The sequence below is a fragment of the Trichoplusia ni genome, chromosome 4 (assembly GCF_003590095.1).
Source record: "Trichoplusia ni isolate ovarian cell line Hi5 chromosome 4, tn1, whole genome shotgun sequence".
Lineage (NCBI taxonomy): Eukaryota > Metazoa > Arthropoda > Insecta > Lepidoptera > Noctuidae > Trichoplusia > Trichoplusia ni.
Window position 1 is genome coordinate 3447144 of NC_039481.1, and position 21276 is coordinate 3468419.

Consider the following 21276-nt stretch of genomic DNA (forward strand, 5'->3'; position numbering starts at 1 on the left):
ATTTCTGAATGAATATGTTTAATTATAATCGTTGCTACCGATCAAGTAGTGAGAGAGTTAGGTAGCAGTCGGTGAGGAGAATGTGGAGAAAGATAGACTTTCAATTTAGATATAACAGGACACTCAATACCTACAGGTTCACTAGGTCGGGTCTTAAATCTAGTTTTTCACGTCTGCAATGAAGAAAAGGAAAATAAAGCTCTAATTTTAATTTTAAGAAGCATGACATAAGTTTCATTCATAAGAGAAATTCACCCTTACTTACTTACTAAATGAAAAACGTTTTTGAAGTATCTTTTTCAAATTGGAATTAAAATATAAGACACACCCGTGAATAATGAAAAAGTAACAAAAATAACTGTGACCGACGAAATTATGTCAAAATATTTACATATAATCAAATTATATTATACAAGACTGCGTAGATTTTACTGCCATGGCCTGTATCCATAAATTACTTATCAAATAATTGTCTCAATAAAATTGCCTTGATCGGAGGCTGAAGGCTGCTATTACATAACATTAGGATGTTCAACATACCTTCTGAACATGGAATATTCTTAGGAAAATTACACAACAAGACAAATTATATTACGACAACCTCACAGTTTTTTTTCGGCCATTCATGACTTCCCTTTGACTAATTACATTTCTCTGCGCACTCATGCATTTAAGCTATTCGATTCCGTGTCAACGGTTGTCAAAATATCATAAGTATAAGAGTGCTATTTTCCCAAGCACTGTCGTAGTGCGAGTACCTACTACCTGCGCTTAACCCACATCCGAAGTTATTTCAGGCCTAATTGGGTCAACACCATGTAATCGCTATCGGATCGGTAAGTCCGCTGCGAATTTTGTAAGGTGAATTAATTAGTCGTTTATACACCTTTAATGTTTATGTACACCAAGCATTCATTAACATTATATCGATTGCGAAAGAGAGAATACTTCTCCGCCTTTTTCGAATTCATGTTTACCTTGGCTTTGTTATTAATTTTTCAAAACAACTATCAAATTTTCTAGGTTAACATAGAGATATTTTTCGTGGTCATTGTGTACACCTTTCTGCATTCCTGTCTATTATTTAGGATCTACCTTAAGAATACATAAACACGGTACGTTTATTGTCACCCCAGGGGACTGCCGAGGAGACAAAATTTATTCACGGACACACAGATCGTGACTGTGAATGGATGTGGACAGTCTGAAAGGAGACCGTGACAGGAGATGTGTTAGACACCGCTCTTTACGAGTTATTAAACATCATTTTATAAAACACTTGTCGCGAGACCACATTAATCAACTAATTTTGAACAGCTACTTGAAATTCGTAGAATATTATTTTTGATGAAACTTAGGTACTTTTTCGAACGCTGTGAGTCTAATTGTGCTACAAAAAAAGGTTTAAAAAATAGTGCAGATAAATATTATTTTATTAAGTGTTTATTGAATCCTAACCAACATAATCGATACCAAATTATAGATAAATATTTTGAAATCTGTTAGTTTTGCCCAGACAACTCATTAGATGTTTCATCGCACATATTGTGTTAAAACTCTATCGAGGAACTAGTAACCGCGACGACCAATATCGAATGAGTTGCATACCATTTTTTTTACAAAAGGATCTATTATTAAAAAAGCTGCATCTTCAACCACCAACCGCTTTTGTTATTTCTAGAAGAATTTAATTATCCAACGTCATGTCCGCCAGCGAGCCACTTTGAGGCATGCATAAAGACTTTAAAATAAGTTATTACCGCAACGACGAAGGGAACACGGAGACATACCTTTTCACTTAGCAAACTAAGTTGCAGTTAACGACTTGAAGATTATTTAAACTACGATTAGTAAGTTCTGACATTTATTTTATAGGAGAGCAGACAAACTTCCAAATCAGTGATGGGTTGAACTTAAATTTGGCCGGAGCGGTTACTTGACTGACTTTCGTCCGACTTGGCTATAGTTCCATAACAACGTTTTACTGGCAAGGTGATAATTAAATCAACTATACTTTTCTCCACTTACCTTCAATCATAGAATCTCGAGGGGAGTTAGGAAATTATTTATTTTTGTTCTGTGACAATACTTCATTTCGGCTTGTAATTTTGTTCGAGTTGTTTTTGTTCAAGTGACTTTTACGAGTTAAAAGAAAATTATAGATACGTAAATCAGATAATAAGCAATAGTTTTTAATTTCAAATAGGCTGTTTTCCAGGTACTTTTTAAACGTTACAGTAATGACTCTAGTTGCAAAGGTCAAAAATTCAACATCAACTTTACGTTTATTCAATGAATACAATAGTTTAATTAATATTAAGTATTAATCAGATGCTCTGAAAAACAATGATTATTATTTTACGTGTAATATATAATCTCAGTCTCACGCTCTCAAAAGATCATATCAATAACAAGCAGGCTATAAAATTTTTTTTGCCTTCACAATGAATAACAGAATTATATTTTTTTGTGCGATAAATAATAAGAACAATAATCTTGATGATCAACATCAACAAACTTTTATTATAACCCCAAGCGCACTTTTAATAAAGCTAATAAAATAACAGATAACTTCGCCTCCACCTTCACAGGAATAAACAAGTCATCCGATCAAAGAAAAATAAAAGGAGAAATTTATTTATAAGAAGCGGGGACAGGGGACTCCCAGTCTTTGTAAGGACTTTCCCGTGCACGGACGAAATTTAAAGTAGGTAAGGTTACTATATACATATGTATTCTTCTACAGAGCGTCATAAAACAGGAAAATCATTTTTCATTTTTCGGGATCCGTACCCAAAGTAAACCGAATTACTAAGGCCTCGCCGTCTGACTGTCCGTCTGACAACAAACTTTACTGTATCTCGTGAATGCTGGAGAGTTGCAATTTTAGTGGTGACACAGATGATGTATTTCCATTAAATCTATCTGCAAAAGGCTTATTGTTTTGAGTTATGTAAAACAACTTGCACTTTGTTTACAACAACGTAATTGAGACACTAATTCACAAGTACAACAATAATTAAAAAGAATTTTAATTTTGAAGGTCACCTAAACAGCCCGTTCAAAATCCACAATTAAATACTTTTCAGTGACGCAATTCGAACTTGGAGTTCAATGGCAACGTTTGTGGCAAAATGTAGCGATCGAAGAAACTGAGACACCACAATTACTGGTCCAGTGGCAAGGCCGAGTGTCGCCCGACCATAGTTTATATTGCGTGAGGTGCGCGCGCCGCCAATACCCCGGCCGTACCTACTCGACGAGGACCGATGCATGCGTGCATCCGCTCATGTATGATCATGCGAACCCACTACAACACTAAACTGTGCTCGTTTACTCAGCTAGTTAGACCATGTTATGTGAACTGCTAAACTGTGCCAGTGCTGTGATATTTTCGTTCAGGTTTTCCTGAAATTTTTTTGGACTGTTTGAATGCGGTGAGTTTTTCAGTGTTTTTTTTCAGAATTTTCGTTTTTTTTTTATAAAGTTATTCGTTCTAATTTAATTAAGATTAAACGTGAACAAAAATATCTCAAAGAAATTTCAATTACACATACTAGATAATTAATTACACACGGAAAAAATGTTATTGATACAAACAAAGTTACTCAACACCGACCTAGAATAACATGCTTGTCAGAACGAATTCGGTTCACCATCAATCATTTATATCTACTTGCATCACGTAACACAAATCGAATCAAAACGTAAACACAATTAACATACCAACGTAGGATCCGTACTTGGGCATAATTGCTTAACTCTCTATAAATCCACTATTGAGTTACCTTACGACATTTACCTAATGTAAACTTATTGGTTAAAACCTCTTTACATTTTTCGTTCACAATTCACGAAAACATTGACTTAAGTAATAGCATTGCCTAAAATAACGAAAGTCTGATACAAATGTTGTAAGAAATTTATCAATAACGTTTAGACAATCGATTACAACTAATCGATATAACCAGGTATTTTCCTATATGACTATACACCATATAATGATATTTATTGCGTGATTAGAATTTGTTACGCACAAGTGTCAAAGTAAACTTAATACGTTATTCAAATAGAAGACTGCGTAAGATATTTTCTTTAAATGAGTAATCACCTAAACCTTCAATTTAAATATTGCTGTGGATTAGTGCAAGTTACATATAGTAATGATGACTGGCATCTTTCAATGCGTGTTGGAATCACATTTCAAATGAGAAAGGCCATTCGCATAATAAATGATCAATAAGCCTAAGGCCAAGGTCACGAATCAATCAAAATAGTTAGAAGGAACAAAGCCTACATGAATACAGTGCTGTTAGCACCAGAAGTCGGTCAATACAATAAGATATACAAAGTGCCAGTATTTCCCAGCTACATGTAAGAATAGGTGTTCATTTAACTTTCTTTAATGAAGAAAAAGCACATGGTCAAACACACAAACGCTTTTCATGTATGATCGAACCCGCGTTTTTCGTGGTGACTTCAACTATTCGGCCATATCTGATTCGTCGTCATTTGAAGTTGACTGTGTTCATCTATACTCTATACTAATATATAAAGCTGAAGCGTTTGTTTGTTTGAACGCGCTAATCTCAGGAACTACTGGTCCAAATTGAAAAATTGTTTTTGTGTTGAATAAACCATTCATCGAGGAAGGCTGCGACTAATAGGAGCGAAGATACAATAGAAAATGTGAAAAAAAACAGGGCGGGTATAAATCAAAACTTATATCTTCTACCCACGGGGACGAAGTCGCGGGCAACAGCTAGTTTTAAATAAAATTTGATTAAGTTAAACACTTTTCTTGCTAACCGTTTTATATCCCAAGCCCAAGCCCAAGTCAATTTACCAAGAACTACTTCCCATAAATTCAATGTAAAAGGCGAACGAGAAACAGCTAAATATCGTGATATGCTAAAGTTGCTTTATGTTAAAGCTATGGTTTACAAGAATGCATGCAAGAGTATAAGGACATCTACAACCAAATAGTGCCTAGATGATACCAAGCAAATATTCGCATTAAACATGCTGACATTTAAGGCCTAAGGCATATCCTGTGAATTGAAACGTAGTTGCGAAATATACTATTTTTAGCATTATACTTTAGCGAAACCTTGCAAAACCTTCTCTTGTTCTACAAAGGCACCGAGAGCCATCAAAACTGCCCTCAAAAATATCGCTTTCAATAAACGTGAAAGCGTTTATTTAACTTAATACTAATAACATACTACATTTATAAAACTCGCTCTCCCCAGAACTCTTAAAATGCAAAGATCCCCACAAACATGTCTAAGACAATTCGTAACTAATTCGCCTTTTATACAAAAAAATAACTAAATTGAAATCGCTCAGTACGTTCGGGAGTTATGATGCCACAGACAGACAGATACGTCAAACATATAACACCCCTATTTTTGCGTTGGGGAACTTGATATGACATAATAAATTTTATAAAAGTATTTATTAGCACTAAAGCATTACACAAATATTGATTTAAACAATTTATCACTACGGTAATGGACTACTGTTTTCCATCTTTATGAAATGTACTTGTTTACCTTATAGACTACCTCATTAAATGTCCATATTTATCTTTTGAACGTCATAAAATAAATATCTTATTAACACATGCCTATGTGTTAATCAATTCCTCAAAGTATTTAAGTGCTAGCTAAAATAAATTATCCGCTTTCCTGTAGAGTTTCTAACGTTTGCGCAAAAGTGAATATTTCTGCTATCACGTATACGTCAAAGTGCTCTGCAAAATACTCTCGATCTCTTAAACCCGGGCCTTTAACGTGCGACACATGTTTAAATTACTTTACGATACATGAACGTACACCCCGTCGACACGTTTTATCTCTACTGGGATATAATGCGTTAAGGAAGACAAAAATTGCATGAATGTAGAAAAAAGCAGTCACGTGCGATTCGGACTCCCCAGACTGAGGGTTCCGCAATAAAGGTATAGCAATTTTTTTTTAAATGGTCCCTCAAAATGACTGAATCAATTCGTTGGTTAAACTGTGATTTTTGATGATGTAGATGTAAATAAATAAATAAATGTAGGTATTCGTAGCGGCAGAAGAAATCTATATTCTGTGAAAATTTCAGTTCATTTCAGAAGGTGACAAACGGACAGATGTCCGTACGGAGAATACAGACAGACAGTAATAGGATAATAGTAATAGGATTCCGTTTACACTTTAAAACGGTAAAATGTCTCTTGGATAATTCACGTAGCTTCAAATTATACATCTAACTGGCGAATCTTTACTGCAACTTTTAAATGATTGCCCTATGTTTAGTAGGTATATACGTGGAAACAAAGAGACAAAACCTTTTTTCCGTATTTAATAAAACATTTTTTGTTAAATCGCTCTACAACCCCGTTATAACCTGGCTCAGGGCCAAACGAACCCTGTCGGCTGTCCACAATGTCAGCTTAAATTTCAACGAAATAAAAGCCAAATATTCTACAACTACAAATTAAATTACTGACATGAATAGTTTAATTAATTCAAATTGTGTTAAAATATTTTGTTATTATTTGAGGTTACGTCCTCGAAAGCGTATTAAATTTCCACGTGTTATTGACAATGGAAATTGAATTAACAAACAGATGATAAAATGCCTGAGATTAAAGCGAGGCGATTAAAAACAGATATATTATGCATATTAAGTAGTTGACCTCTGATATAACTGATTCTTCTAACTGACCACGGTTACTTAATCATTAGTTATTTTGTGTACGCTTTTCGACCGTCAACAAGGTTACCACGTGTATCGTAATATTGAGTGCAATGTTGTGTTTTCTTTTAACTTGCCCTACACTTAACTGTTTGGTACTTGTCTTGCTTGCGTTATTTAGATTCCAGTGTCGAAATTACCGCCAATCGTTTTGCAACGAATAAACCCGTTTAGCAAACATACTCGCAAGCAAGATCACATAAGTAACTCCTTTCATACAATATGTATGGAGGCAATTTTGAGGGCAAAGCGTTTAATCGGACATAAGATTGGGTTGGTTTACGAAAGACACTAGGCAAGTATGAGAATCTATCTAAAACAATTAATTCAAAATAGATAGTATAATAATATTACCACTTTTTTAAGTAACGGATTTAAATAAAATACTTAAAATAAGGGGACCTGTTACCGATAGTCTTTTTTAAAAGCTTCATGGAATTTAATCTACAATCTAGAAATTAAGGGGCTCTCATAAACATTCAAGTTGCCTTCCTGGACCATACAAAAGCCTGTCTTACGGGCTGGGGACCGAACTCGCGACGTGACAGCGCTCTATACTTCGTGGAGCGGCAACCCTTTTCCATGGTAGAAGTGGTAGGCAGTATAAGATCAGACATACCTTTACATTACCTATTAACGCGCGACGTTTAATTTCATTCACTTAATCATATTCATCTTTTATAATCTTTTCGATTCGCTAGATCAGTAGGGTTGTCTCCCATTTAGTTAAAATGTCTTCAGAATATTTATAAACACTTAACGAAAACTCTTGTCCTTTAAAAATTGCTTAAATATTAGGAGTATCTGTTTGTTTTATTTTGAAGATGTTAAGAGACCACCACTTAAGACTTCTGAGTTTGTGTTGACATTCCTTCTCAGGATAGTAAGACAGGAAATTTCAACTCTAGAGTTCTCAAAAAAATATAAAAGTGATACTTGCAGAATAAATTATTTTACTCCATAAGTTTTTTCAACCTATATTACAAAATATGTTATGGGTCAACCCTAAAGTATTAACGTAGCTAGACTCCGAAATCACTACGTTCCTCATGACACCCGCCGCTGGCTAAGAAGCCGGCCTAGGTATACATTTTATATGAATCTGAACTTTATTAAGCCTACGTCAAAAAGGTATGTTCGGATATTTTTCAGGCGTTTGATTCTAGACTTGATTTCATGCTTAGTTAACTTATTTTAAGGCAAAAAGCTCTCACAAAAGCGGAATGCTTTGATGATATTATCATTTAATACAACGTTGATTGATATAGGATTTTTGGAATCAGACCTGAATTTGAAAGGAATTTCAAAAGTATGAAAACATAATTGATTTCTAAAAATAAAACTTAGCTAAGCGTTCTCAAGTTTATTCGATACTAAAAATCTTTTTACACACCCACTAAACGGCCATGTACACAAGAAAAGCTTTTCAGATTTTGGGCTAATTTATTGACTCATCCCATCCCTATCGGCTATTCTTGATCCTTAAATATCCTCAACGCGAGGATCGACGTTTCGATACTCAAAAGAGAATTTCTATTTAAATACTTGTACACTGTCAGTTATCAAATTATTACTAAACAATATGAAGTTAGACGTGATAATTATCTTTGACGCCATTTATCAGGTCGTCGATTAAGGATTGACAGTTACCCGCCCCCTTTACCCACTTTTCTTCCCACCACCCCTAACTAACTTCTTAACTCCGTCAAACAATCGACAAACGGTTTGACAGAATGTTGGTCAAGATCAAGAAACTAGTTCGCGTTATCTCAAATGTAAAAACGTAAGTTACGAAAATGAATTCTCGTTTCGTTACTTCATAACAACATAACAGTTAAACGGATTGTAATTATTTTTGTACGCTTGTAGAATTTGCATTTTACGCCCCGAGCTATTATATTTCGTAACAGTGAAATTTACTTGTTAATTACTTACTTGTTTTCATTTAATATTTTTTCAACAATTTTTTTGACCTCACAGAAAAAGTAAAATATCCAACTCCTGAAATGTATAGAAAAAAATAATGGTGCAAAGAACCAGTTAAATAATACTTTCTTGTCAATTGTACATTTTCAGCACCTGCCTTATGACGTCACTGCACCGTCTGGAATTTTAAATTCGTCTTAAAACTTGCACAAGCTTCCATTTGAACCAGATAAAACTAGTGCCTAGTTTATTCATTTTAACAGTTACTTCTGAATCGGTACGAATCACATTTATCTTTATTTCTGACAAAAGGAACAGTAAAAAAGGATTGTAAAATTGTTTATAGTTCATTACGGTGACCTAGTACTAAATTCACACATCATTGAGAAAATTGCTTTGTCACAGTTCGGTGATGACGTTTCCATTGCTATTTTAAACAGGTGATAATTGATTAACAATACCGACACGATTGTGGTTATTCCTGTTCGTGCGATGATACATATTTACGGCCTTTTGGACCTATATTTAAGAGTAGCTGTTGCCCGCGACTTCGTCCCCGTGGGTAGAAGATATAATTTATGATTTAGGTAAACCTGTCCGGTTTTTTTCACATTTTCCATTGTATCTTAGCTTCTATTAGTCGCTGCATGATGGTTTATAGCCTAAAGCCTTCCTCGTATATCCGTCCTATAGATATAGATATCACGGTAAAACCACAACACTGGTATCAAGTATTAACAATATTAATAACATAAACGGGTTTAAGTGTTCGTCAAACGATCATATTACAACTTTTAACCTCGTTACAAATAACAAAGTATCGTATTAAAGATCCAAGATAAAATAAACACAATTAGTTGATTCGAAAGTCAGAGCGAACTAAGCAACTTTTTACGTACACTCAATGTTGTGCATTGCCTTTGCAACGAGAACTTGGGCTCTACCACTGTCTTATAAAGTAACGCTTGCGGCCGAGGAAGCGGGATAGCGCTTTACCGCCTCAAGTCATTTCATTCGCTGTCACGCTTTTACAACTGCAACACTAAATTGCGTGGTGGCAGTAGTCAAGATTTAAATAAGGATTTACTTGGTCCTTCAGCTGGTAACTGCGCCTTCATACGTGCCTACACAATCACGTATCCCAATTCCAGTCTTAATGGAAATACTTTAAGGCGCTTGTTTCTCAAGAAGCCAGTAAATTTTCATTTTTTAACAGTAAGCAGAGGTGTAACTCGTAGGCTAGCTGAAATACGGTATAGCTCTGGTTATTTATGGGAGTAATGTCACACCCTCCTTAAAAATTCATGTGTGAAATCTGTGAATACGTAACCTACCGTCTTTGTGGAAAGTTTAGCAAGATTCCAAGAATGTGAAGCGCAACAGCCAGGCCTGAGGGGACCTAATACCACCTCTTGAAGTAAAACTCTTGAGGTTGATAAAGTGAGACAACGCTATATGTGGAGCATAGCGCTGTCTCGCTTCCACGACTGCTAAGTCTGACTTAAGTGGAGGTTATAAGCTCCCTGAAACACGTACGGTCACAAGAGGTGGGCTTTATCTCAGCTATAACAATACATGCTGGTGTTAGGTCAAAACTAGTTTCCGGATAATAACCTGAATAGTTCCGTAACTGCAGGCTTCGTGCATAAAACAATGTGAAAGTTTCATCAATTATTTCCAATACAAACATACTGAAATGGCTGCCAACAAAACATTCTACTCGTCGTATTAATGCGAAACGATGAATAAGTAATGTGATGTAAAGTTAGAATTAGCGACCTCAGTACGCAGATATTGGTTTATAATGTGCTTGACATTCAAGCTAAGGATCGTCAAATATGAGTATGTGCGACAGAATTTAATGCACTTATGTGTTTATATAAACACAACATTCGAAATAACGGATAGAGATACAACCTCATATACAATTTTCTGACATCATTGTCATCATCTGAACTCTGCGCTTGCGCCCAAACTTTGAACATTTAACCGTTTAAGGGTCAAAACTAAACATTCTTCAACTGATTGCCAGTTGTTACTAATCTATACCTTACAACAACTATATGTATAACTTTATAAAGACAAGTGGGTATGTTATATTCTCGGTATAGAACATACCTAGTCGTGGCCGGCCTACAGATAGTTTCATCACTTACGCCTATCAAGGACAAAGCTATGAGATTACGTGAACGATTTTACAATAACATTCATTTAAATGATAATATCATTCCATTTATCTATTTTTAGAATGAGCTTCCTACGGATGTTTTTATTTACTGATGTCTTAATCAATGCTCTTTATAAATTATTTTTTCTGTTGAAATAAAAAAAGGAATAAAAAAAAAAACTAACTTCAAAAGATCAGAATTTCTGGATTCTGAGCAGGTGAAAAAGACTCTTATAAATATCTGATGACAAAAATTGATGTATATTATAAGGAAAATCATAAATAACTAAAGATTTAGCACGGCTTTTAAAAGTGGCATTAAAATAAATTGACGCCTTCAGTAAGGGTCTCACCCTTGCAATTTATCAAAGCTTTTGGAGAACTGCATTTATCAAGAACAGAAAGTAGTTTAATTTATTTCTCTACGATGATCCATGAATCACTTGGATAAACGATTTACTTTGAGATTTCTGTCATGTAATGTGTTACGTTAAATCTGCCTTCATTTGTAATTCGTGTCACTGTCACAGTCATCGTCCGACCTTCGAATTTATGTACAAATAGTTTTTCCCATGAATCATCTCTGACTTCAATTAACGAAAAACGACCCAGGAAGGGGTTAAGACTCAACCCAATTATATATATTCTTATCATGGCTAGCTAATGGAATGCCACTGAATGTGGAAGGTGAAGAACAATCCAAGTACATTTAAAGAACAAAATGGCACATCTACTATTCTACTTTGCTAAAGAAAAGTTGGCGTGACACTAAAGGTCAAGAAAATAGTAATCAACTACTTGCTACAATTTTGTCGACTAGAAATCAGTAGATTAAAATCCCTGAAATAAAAACCGATCGATTGCGAATCTTAAGACTCGTAAAATTGAGACATTCGGACGAATGGACGAAAAAAAAACAATTCACGATATAAGTGCTCACGCGACAAATTAATTACCTGATTTCTCATAAGCATTGAGAATTTGAACTCTTTGTTTTATGAGATACAGCCTGATGAAAAACGGGCAGACAAACAGCGGAGTCTTAGTAATAGGGTTTCGTTTTGAGCCTTTGAATACGGAACAACCTTCAGTCGAGATGGGTTACAAATAATGACCTATCATGGTGGCGCTGCAAAATCGCAGGCTTCAAATTAACGCTACCTCACTAACAGCTGACAAAGTTTACTATAAAACAATGAAGGAGACCAATAAACAAGAGCAAATTAGATATCTCTTAATAATATATGAGGCCATTATCATTATTATTTGAAAGACAGACTGCTCAAAAAAGAACCCATAACGCATATCTTCTATTCCATCATGGGTTAAAGACAATATAATCATAGTTAATTGGTTTATAATTAAAAAAAGTTTGATCAAAGCATTAAGCAGGATATTTTACTACAACATTCGTTATTGCCAGCCTCTCCTAATCTTAACATTAACTTGCAATTATAAGGGCGCATTAAAACCACATAAGTACGTGTACTTAAATGCCATGCTAAAGGCCAAGACATGACAAGAGGCAAATACTTAACGATCGGAACAACCTTATAAAATTAATCGTCTAAGACTTTGACGATTATATATAAAGAATTGCTCTTTCGCCATATCTTTGTACGTTTCAAGAGCAGTTCCATCATTTTTGTGATACTCCTATCTCATTACATATAAACTTTTTTGCCTAACCTTAATCTTCGGGATTAGTACATGAATACCATTAAACTATACCATATAAGTTTAGTTTATATAAAACATAAGATATCTAACTTATATTGTTTTGGCAATCAATATAATGAAATAATAACAGCTTAGTAATTTCCCTCAGGGCATCGAACAGTTCCTACGCAGAAATGGAACGAGCTATTTATTGCAGTGTCGATGATTTCAGACTACCATTTCTTCCAACTGCTATAACATTTCCTTTTCGTGATTTGTCTTCCGGCTTCTTTCCTCGGAAATGAGTATTAAAATCAGCACTGATTTTGCTTTCTTCTAAGTGTATAAACTTCCTTCTGTAAAGTTTTGATTAGAAATCTCAAAAAATAATTAAACTACGACACATTGTGTATAAAAGGAGTAGTGAAAATTAGAAGTTTCAAATTCTGGCGCAAAGTGGCGGTAGTCACTTTATATTTGTATTTAATACATGAATTTAGGTTAACAGACGTTGTCAATGGACCAAGTGACTTGCTAATAGGGTTCTTGCTCCTTGCATTTAACATAACAAACACTACTAACACACTTTGTTACGAAAGCAATTTGCGTAAATGGTTCGTATCCAAACGGACGTATCCTGTCGGTATCCGAGGGCCAAGATATTTTTTCATAGTAATAGAATAGAATACTTCATATGTATTGGAATGAAATTCCTTTTCTACAAGTTAAATGATTTTGAATTTACAGTTCAATATATTTGAGCAATTTGTAAGCGTTTGCACTAGAATAAATGTAACTTGCCTACAAGCTCTGGCTACAACAAGAATAGCTGAACTTCATGAATAGCCGAGTGGTATAGGCCAGCACGCCAAACCCAGTGTATGACTAGTGGCGGGTTCGATAGTTCGATCCCGACACAGGCCTTTAGCAAGCATGTTCCGAGACTGGGTGTCTTTGCACATGTGAATTGAATGTTTGTGAAACTTCGCCCCGGAACACAAGGATTAAATTCCTGAGTGCAGGAGTAATACCAAAAATATCAAGGAAAATTTCGAAATACATTCGCCTAAAATTACGAAATAAAAACAAACTAATAACAAGGTAAATATATAATAATAGGGCCACAAACAAATATTCAAATCAATAACCGTGAAATGAAATGACATAGTATAATTCCACTGCGTTTTGCGTCACGCATTAAATTCCGGAATAATTGAGTGTTGAATCATTCACACGTTTTTTTAATAAAAATTCAAAGAGACTTCGGATGTTAACCATTACTCTGGCGTGACTGACAATCATCCTTCAGGTATTAGGTGATGGCCAAAAACCTCATTTGCAATTTAGGTTATGGAAGTTATGAGGCAGTATTATGGCGAAGTCATTAATTCAGCGAGAGAGATAAATCCATACCATAATACAAAGATCATCGTGTCATGGTTGCGGCAAATATTTTATAAATCACGTTTTAATATACTTAACTATAACTAGAAGAGTTTTAATAGAAGGGTGCACCTACCTGCGTAAAACAAAAACTATTAGGATGTTTATAAAAGTTATATAATAAATAACTCCAATTTTTCACTCATCAAAAGTAATATGAATGAAGACGAAAATAATTCTAAACCCGTCGGATTAAAACAAACAATAATACAATGTCCCTTTTAACCTTACACGTATGTAAATTTAAGTAAAGACAGACAAAAGTAATTGGATTCCCGAAGAATGCTTTGACGACGGCGCGCTAAGGAAACTAATTTTGGAAGGCTGACATAATTTGAACAATATCAAACACATTCTACTAACATTTGTCCCTATTCTCAAGTCATTTTAGGCTGATATTCGACTCCAAGCTAAATATTCTGTAAATAATAAGGTTTTAACGCAGCTCGCAAATAAAATATGAATAGCTAAGGGTGTACTTCAAACAACTTCGTGAAGTGAGCTGGAAGATAACGTAACTGGACAGATTAATTTAAAAATAAAACAACAGAATAAATCTTTATAAATAAATGTTTTATTATCCCGTAATATATGTGCATATAAAGCGCAAGTCATTACTTTTTCTGAAGGTGTCGTAAATTGCGACTAAGGAATTGTGTCAAAGGGTTGGGTACAATCATCTGGTGCTACACGGCCATTGACACAATTCCTTCTCTGTGCACCGAAAACTGTTTATTACGATCAATCTTAACTCACACGCTGGATACATTCTGCCTATATTTTCAAGTTCGTCGAGAAGAAAGTGAAGGTATTTTTAAATAACAATAACATTGCGCTCCAAACAGATGATGATCCTATTGGGATGATTTTCGTACAGTCTTCTAATGAAATCTTAACGGCTTCATCAAAAACGGTATTTATAGTATTCGCTCAAAAAATGAGGATCAAGCATGATAACCATTATATTTCATCCATCAGTTTTATGTTGACAAGATCCAAAGATACAAATAATTAAAACTCTTTTATTTAACACAAATAATAATAGCTACAGAACACCTACACTAGCAAAAAGGTACCGATGTGATTTGTATTCTATAGAAATACTATAGACTTACAGAGCGATAAATGCCGGCCTTGAAATATCTCGTCGTAACTATGTGAATGTCAAGAGAATTTAGATCGTTACCTTACATACTGTTCCACAAGCTCGAACAGAAGTTCTAGTTCTGTCATTAAGCAATTTGGAAGTTCAGGGATAAAACAATCTTATATAAATGTATAAGTAAATGCTGTGATTTATGTAATATAAGGTTGAATGTTTTTTTTATGTAAATCGTTTGTTTTAGGTACATAAGGACACAACATGCGATGGTTCGTCTACTTCTTTTGCATCGCGACAGTAGAAGCACAAACATTCAACACTCAAAGATTTCTCGACTACTGGACTGACCTTTTTCGACCTTTACCCAGAAACCCTCGAGAAGGTATTGTCCCTGATTATACGCCAGAAAACCAAGAAGAATTCGATTTCATAGTAGTGGGAGCGGGTTCAGCAGGATGCGTACTTGCTAATAGATTAACAGAAGTGCCGCAATGGAAAGTCCTACTAATAGAAGCTGGCGGCAACGAAAATTTCTTCTCCGACATTCCTATTTTCGCACCATTCCTTTCACTTACTCCAATGAACTGGGGTTACAATTCAATGCCAGAGCCCAAAGCATGCAGAGATTTAAGAGGAAAAGTCTGCTTCCTGCCCCGAGGTAGAGTTCTCGGCGGCAGCAGCGTACTCAACTTTTTAATATATCAAAGAGGCCACCCCGAAGATTACAATGACTGGGCTAGAATGGGTAATGCGGGCTGGAGCTACGATGAAATATTACCCTATTTTAAGAAATCTGAAAATGTAGGTATTAAAGAATTACAGAATTCATCGTATCACGGTCTTGGAGGATATTTAAATATTGAATACGCCCCGTACCGTTCGCCCCTCGAAAATCCGTTTAAGCAAGCTGGGGAAGAATTAGGTTATAAATGGAGGGATCCAAATGGAGAAAAAGTCATCGGCTTCTCCAAACCACAGGCTACCATGAGGAAAGGTAGAAGATGCAGCTCTTCGAAGGCGTTTTTAGAACCAATAAGATTCAGACCGAACTTGAAAGTTACAAAGTTCTCGACAGTAATGAAAATTTTAATTGATCCTTTAACCAACACAGCCGTCGGAGTCGAATTTATGAAACGAAATAAAAGGTACTTCATACTTTCATAAATATTAATAAGTTACGAACATGATATTTTCTCCACCTTCATATTTAATAAGCCGAATGTATAAGTAACATGACGGCAATTATTTTTAATAAGTAGTATTTTGCTTCAGGCTATACATGCCTATTTTCTTAAACCCATAGAACAAACATATTTTATGCAATATATCTAAAGTACCACACTTCTATTTTTTTAGACTAATTTTGTAGTAGTCTAATATCACTTATTTGTTATTCTGTTGACAGGATTCAAGTAAAAGCTCGTCGCGAAGTGGTCCTAGCAGCCGGAGCTATAGGCTCTGCTCAGCTGCTAATGGTATCTGGGGTCGGACCAAAGGACCATTTGGATGACATCGGTATCTATCCTACCATCGCGGACCTGCCCGTAGGATATAACCTGCAGGACCATGTCACTTTCTCTGGAAACGCCTTCATCATAAACCAGACTGGAATGACTATGAATGATGTAAGTTGCTCTTTTTATACAAAGTACCGTTTAGGCAATGAAAGGCATATAGGTACAAAAAAGCATACATGTTTGTATTGGTTGTTTGTATCAATTACCTAGTAACTTACACACGATTTAATTCTAAAGATTTCCCCTCGTTTGAAGAATGAACTGGTATTAATTTTGATAAAACCTACACAAAGCAATGATTCATAATAAAAGTCATTGAAAACTTCTTTAAAATCGGGCAAACAAAGACCTGTGAACCTGCTTCAAATCACACATATATCTCGTATGTAGGTCAAGTAATACGTAGCTAACCCGTTTCTTGCAAAATAAAAACATGGCAAACATGTTTAACTTACTAAGTAGATCAACAAGTCAGATCAGATTACATTGTTAGCTGCCAAGGCTAGGATATAATTTTTGGCAGTTTAATTAAAGTATATTCTTGACCCCATACGTGATCCATTCAAATTTTATTCATAATTTACGTGTCTACTCAACAAAAACCTTACGTTTGGAACAGCTGAGGAACAAAACGTTTTTTTTTCATATGCATAAAATGTATTTATTTAGAAGAAGATCCATCAATAAATTCTAGATTACACAATTTTTTTAAAAAACTTCATACCGTCAGTTATATACAAAAGGGGACTCGAACATGAATTTCTTTCTGACTATCTTATATTTAATGTTTTACTGTGCACTTTAGCCGTGAAAGCATTGGAGTCAGGCAGAAATACTTTTGCATTACATTTATGGATATGCTGTGCGGCTATCTCCATCTGCCGATGAAAAACAATGCATATCAATATACTGAGTTATAATAACTTCTCACTGCAATATTTTGTTAAATAAAAAAATCTGCAATTCAATTTTCAAAGTTCATTTTCAACGTAAAATGCTTCCCGCTCCATAGCGATGAATAATTCTCCATTCACGAAGCAAAATAAAAGGAATCCATACCAAGCATACTTGGAACTTCGACATTATTTTATGCCTTTTAGGCTTAACTTTTTTTATAAACTATAAACAGCGATTCCGTATCGTGCCAACAGCTTTATATCGATTGCTGGAGTATGCTCAAACTGTTAGTACAGTATTGTACTTTATCCCATTGAAATCTAATAAATAAGAATGATTCTGAAACCCACCGCAACACAACGTATAATTCCTTGCCCTTTCCGTTTTATTTTTAATCAGGTAAAGCTGACAATTTATTTATTTTAAATAGTAATAATGTGTTGTAAAATAAGTTTGGGCAACTGCCAACTTGCTTTTTTGCGTAGTTACAATTTGTTGCACAAGATTTAACTCATCGTATTTAATTAAAATTGCGACAACCCTAACGTTGAAATGTTAGTGAAGTTTAAATACAACATCTCCGAGCAAAATTAGGCGCGGAAGTTGGTCGTACAGGAAGCAAAAAAACAAACAAAATACTGTTTTCTTAAAAATCACGGAGAGATAGCTGAAAAATCAGCTGATAAAAATCATTAGGTATGTTGCGTGTTCTACAAATTATTTTCTCCAGATCATATAATAACGGGTTTCAGTATCTAATGCTTTTTACCTAACCAAACAACATCTAGGTAATAAACCAGACATAAGGCATCAGATATCACGGCATGCCCAGGCGATGTAAATATAAATTTCAAAAGTTTTTACACGTTGAAGTAAGTTAATGAAGTCGTTAACTTTTTAAAAGAAGATTTCGACCTTAAGTGTTGAACATAACTGAACAATGGTGTACATAAGCGCTGACCCGATTTAAAGCAAGAAAATTATTCTAAACTTGTTTGTTGTCGTCACAAATTGTTTTCGTTGGGCTTTGGAAATATTGCGAAATTTTATGCAAGTCAGACACTAAAGAATTTGGCTTTAATATTTTTGGAAGATGCAATACCTACAATTTTGGTTCTGGGGACTACCTTTTGTATACTCCAACACTACCCTCATTGTTCATGAGAACAATTCGGTCCATCCTTTTACCCTATATTTTTCCCTCTCAAAATTTGGAGGTACAAGATGCTTCTACTTTTTATGTAAACCAACTTGTGTGAGTGTAAAACAACTCCACGATTGCATTTTTAATCGAAGAAAAAACGGAAGACACTCTTAAGTCGCAATCGCATAACTTTTTTTACAGCCATTCGCTTGTAATATTTATTGCTATGTTAAGTATGGTATACTTAAAAGTATTTCGCATGGTAGTAAATCAGAATATGATACTGGGATAGAAATCGAAGGGAACCTTCAAACATTATTTCAATTGAGTAATCTAGTGCTGTTTTAGTATTTGTGTCTGATTATCTGATAATCACAATTTGTTTCATAGATGTCTGCCGCATCTCCGTTCGCAGCAGCAGCGTATATGAGTGGGCGTGGGCCTTAACTCTGCCTGGCGGAGCTGCCTGGTCTTGCCTTCGTCCATACGAAACACTCTCGAGATGTAGATACCAGTCGCCCTGACATCGAGCTTGTCATGGGAGCAGGCTCTCTGGCTGGTGACGCTATAGGAATTCTACGATCACTGCTAGGTCAGTATTCATCGAAGAGGTACAAACAATAACAGCAAGAAAAAAGAAGTAGATCACTCTGCAGTATATTTATTGACCCTTAAGGTATAGGTCAATATGGAAAATAAAATAGAACGAGCATTGAACTCAAAGAGGGATCTTTCGATGAATATGTATTCATATTTGCATATTATCTTAGACTATAACCTTTATCAAAAATCGGCACACAGTAACGTAAAAATAAAGTTCAATACGACCCAACTAATTAACAGCATTTCCGTAAATATTCCAAGTAAAAGTAATAACATTAATTTCACCTAGTTATCATTAAAAGTTCAGAGGGTTTACTGATGCGTAGATACATTTTGGAACGCCCGGCTAGTTGCGGGCTCAGAACCCTTACTAATGAGCTGAGTTTGCGTCTCGCGTTAATTACTAGGAACGTGTCTTTATACTAACATTAAATGAAGTTTGTGTTTCATATTCCAGGAATAACGGATGATTGGTACTGGAAGGTTTATAGTTCGTTACCGTACAGCGTCCGGCAAAACACGTTTGTTATAAACCCGGTGTTGATACGACCGAACAGTGTCGGTCGACTAATGCTAAACAGCCCGAATTTCACCGGACCATCCCAGAATACATTTAAATTATTTCGCCGATAATAACGACTTACAAACTATGGTCGAAGGTGTTCGCATGGTGAGAATTGTTTTTATCTTCGAAAACAAGGTTTTTTTTACGTCGATCTCTTCATGATCGTTGATAAAGGTTTTAAGGACACATACTTTATTCTAGTTCTTTTTTTTATAAGATGGATCTTTTTTTTTCAGCCTTAAGTAATTTATTCATAATTTCTTGCATTTATATTTCCTCAGATACAAAAAGTAATAGGTACTAAAGCGTTCCAGCGCTATGGAACTAAACTCCACACTACACCGTTCCCTGGGTGCGAGTCCTTATTGTTCGACTCAGATGAATACTGGGAGTGCGCCATTATGCAGACTTCTATCACATTAGACCACCAAGTAAGTATCATATTAGAAAAAAATCTCTAACCTCATGTTAGTAAGTAGTCCTTATTACGAAAAATTTGTTAAAAACAGGGGTAGTGATCAGTTGATCAGATGTTTATGACAAAATAGACAATTGCGAAAAAGTGGAAGGAGGTCCTAAGGTACGTCAGGGCAAAGAATACAGGTATAAAGACTTAGATACCATTAACTGAGAATCTCATTATTTCTACGATATTTACCATGAGAAGTCTCCTGTAGTCCTCATCACGTGATCTGTTTCTGATTCTTCTGGATTATTACGACATTGTACACGGGTCGAGACTGACAATGAATGAATATTAAGTAGGTACTTCTGTTATCGACTTCCAACATCATTTACAAATTCCTTTCTTACTTCCAGGTTGGAACTTGCAAGATGGCGCCAGCAGATGATCCGTCGAGTGTGGTAACACCAAGGCTTCAAGTCAAAGGTGTGGCCGGGCTTCGTGTCGCGGACGCTTCCATCATGCCTCGGATCCCCGCCGCGCACACACACGCAGCCGTCGTCATGATCGCAGAAAAGGCATCAGACATCATAAAGGAAGACTGGGGAATACCTATAAACAACTTCTTATAATAAGATATAGGAAGACTACCATAAATACATAATAATAGTAGAAATTGGTAACACTTAATATGACCTTTCTAGTCATGTCAATTATTTACATACCAAAAATAAATTAGTTAAGTAGAATATTAAAAAAACGAGTGTTTACTATAAGGATTATATAATTAAGTAATAAATATATAAATAAAATTACCTCCAAAAAAAAATACCAGTTCACCTTAGGTTCAATCGTTAAGCAGTATTTAGTATGGATATACCAGATATTGCGACTTGCAAACGACTTCCGTAATTTAGCATAAATTAACCCGTTCTTCGGAAGGTTTCACAAACGTACAAAAGTGTCATCCGCTAAGACAACCCTCAGAAGAAGCGTTCAAAAATCACACAAATGTTTGTCCTATGCTGGGATAAAGCCGCGATACGTCGCGAACAGTGGATTAGGCATTGTACACGGCTATTCGTGCTAAAATTTTATCATTT

The 21276-nt window shown here is 35.2% G+C and overlaps 1 pseudogene; it reads left to right on the forward strand.

Annotated features, from left to right (window-relative positions):
• Positions 1-2853: 2853 nt before the first annotated feature.
• On the forward strand, positions 2854-21150 carry LOC113492569 (annotated as a pseudogene).
• Positions 21151-21276: the final 126 nt, after the last annotated feature.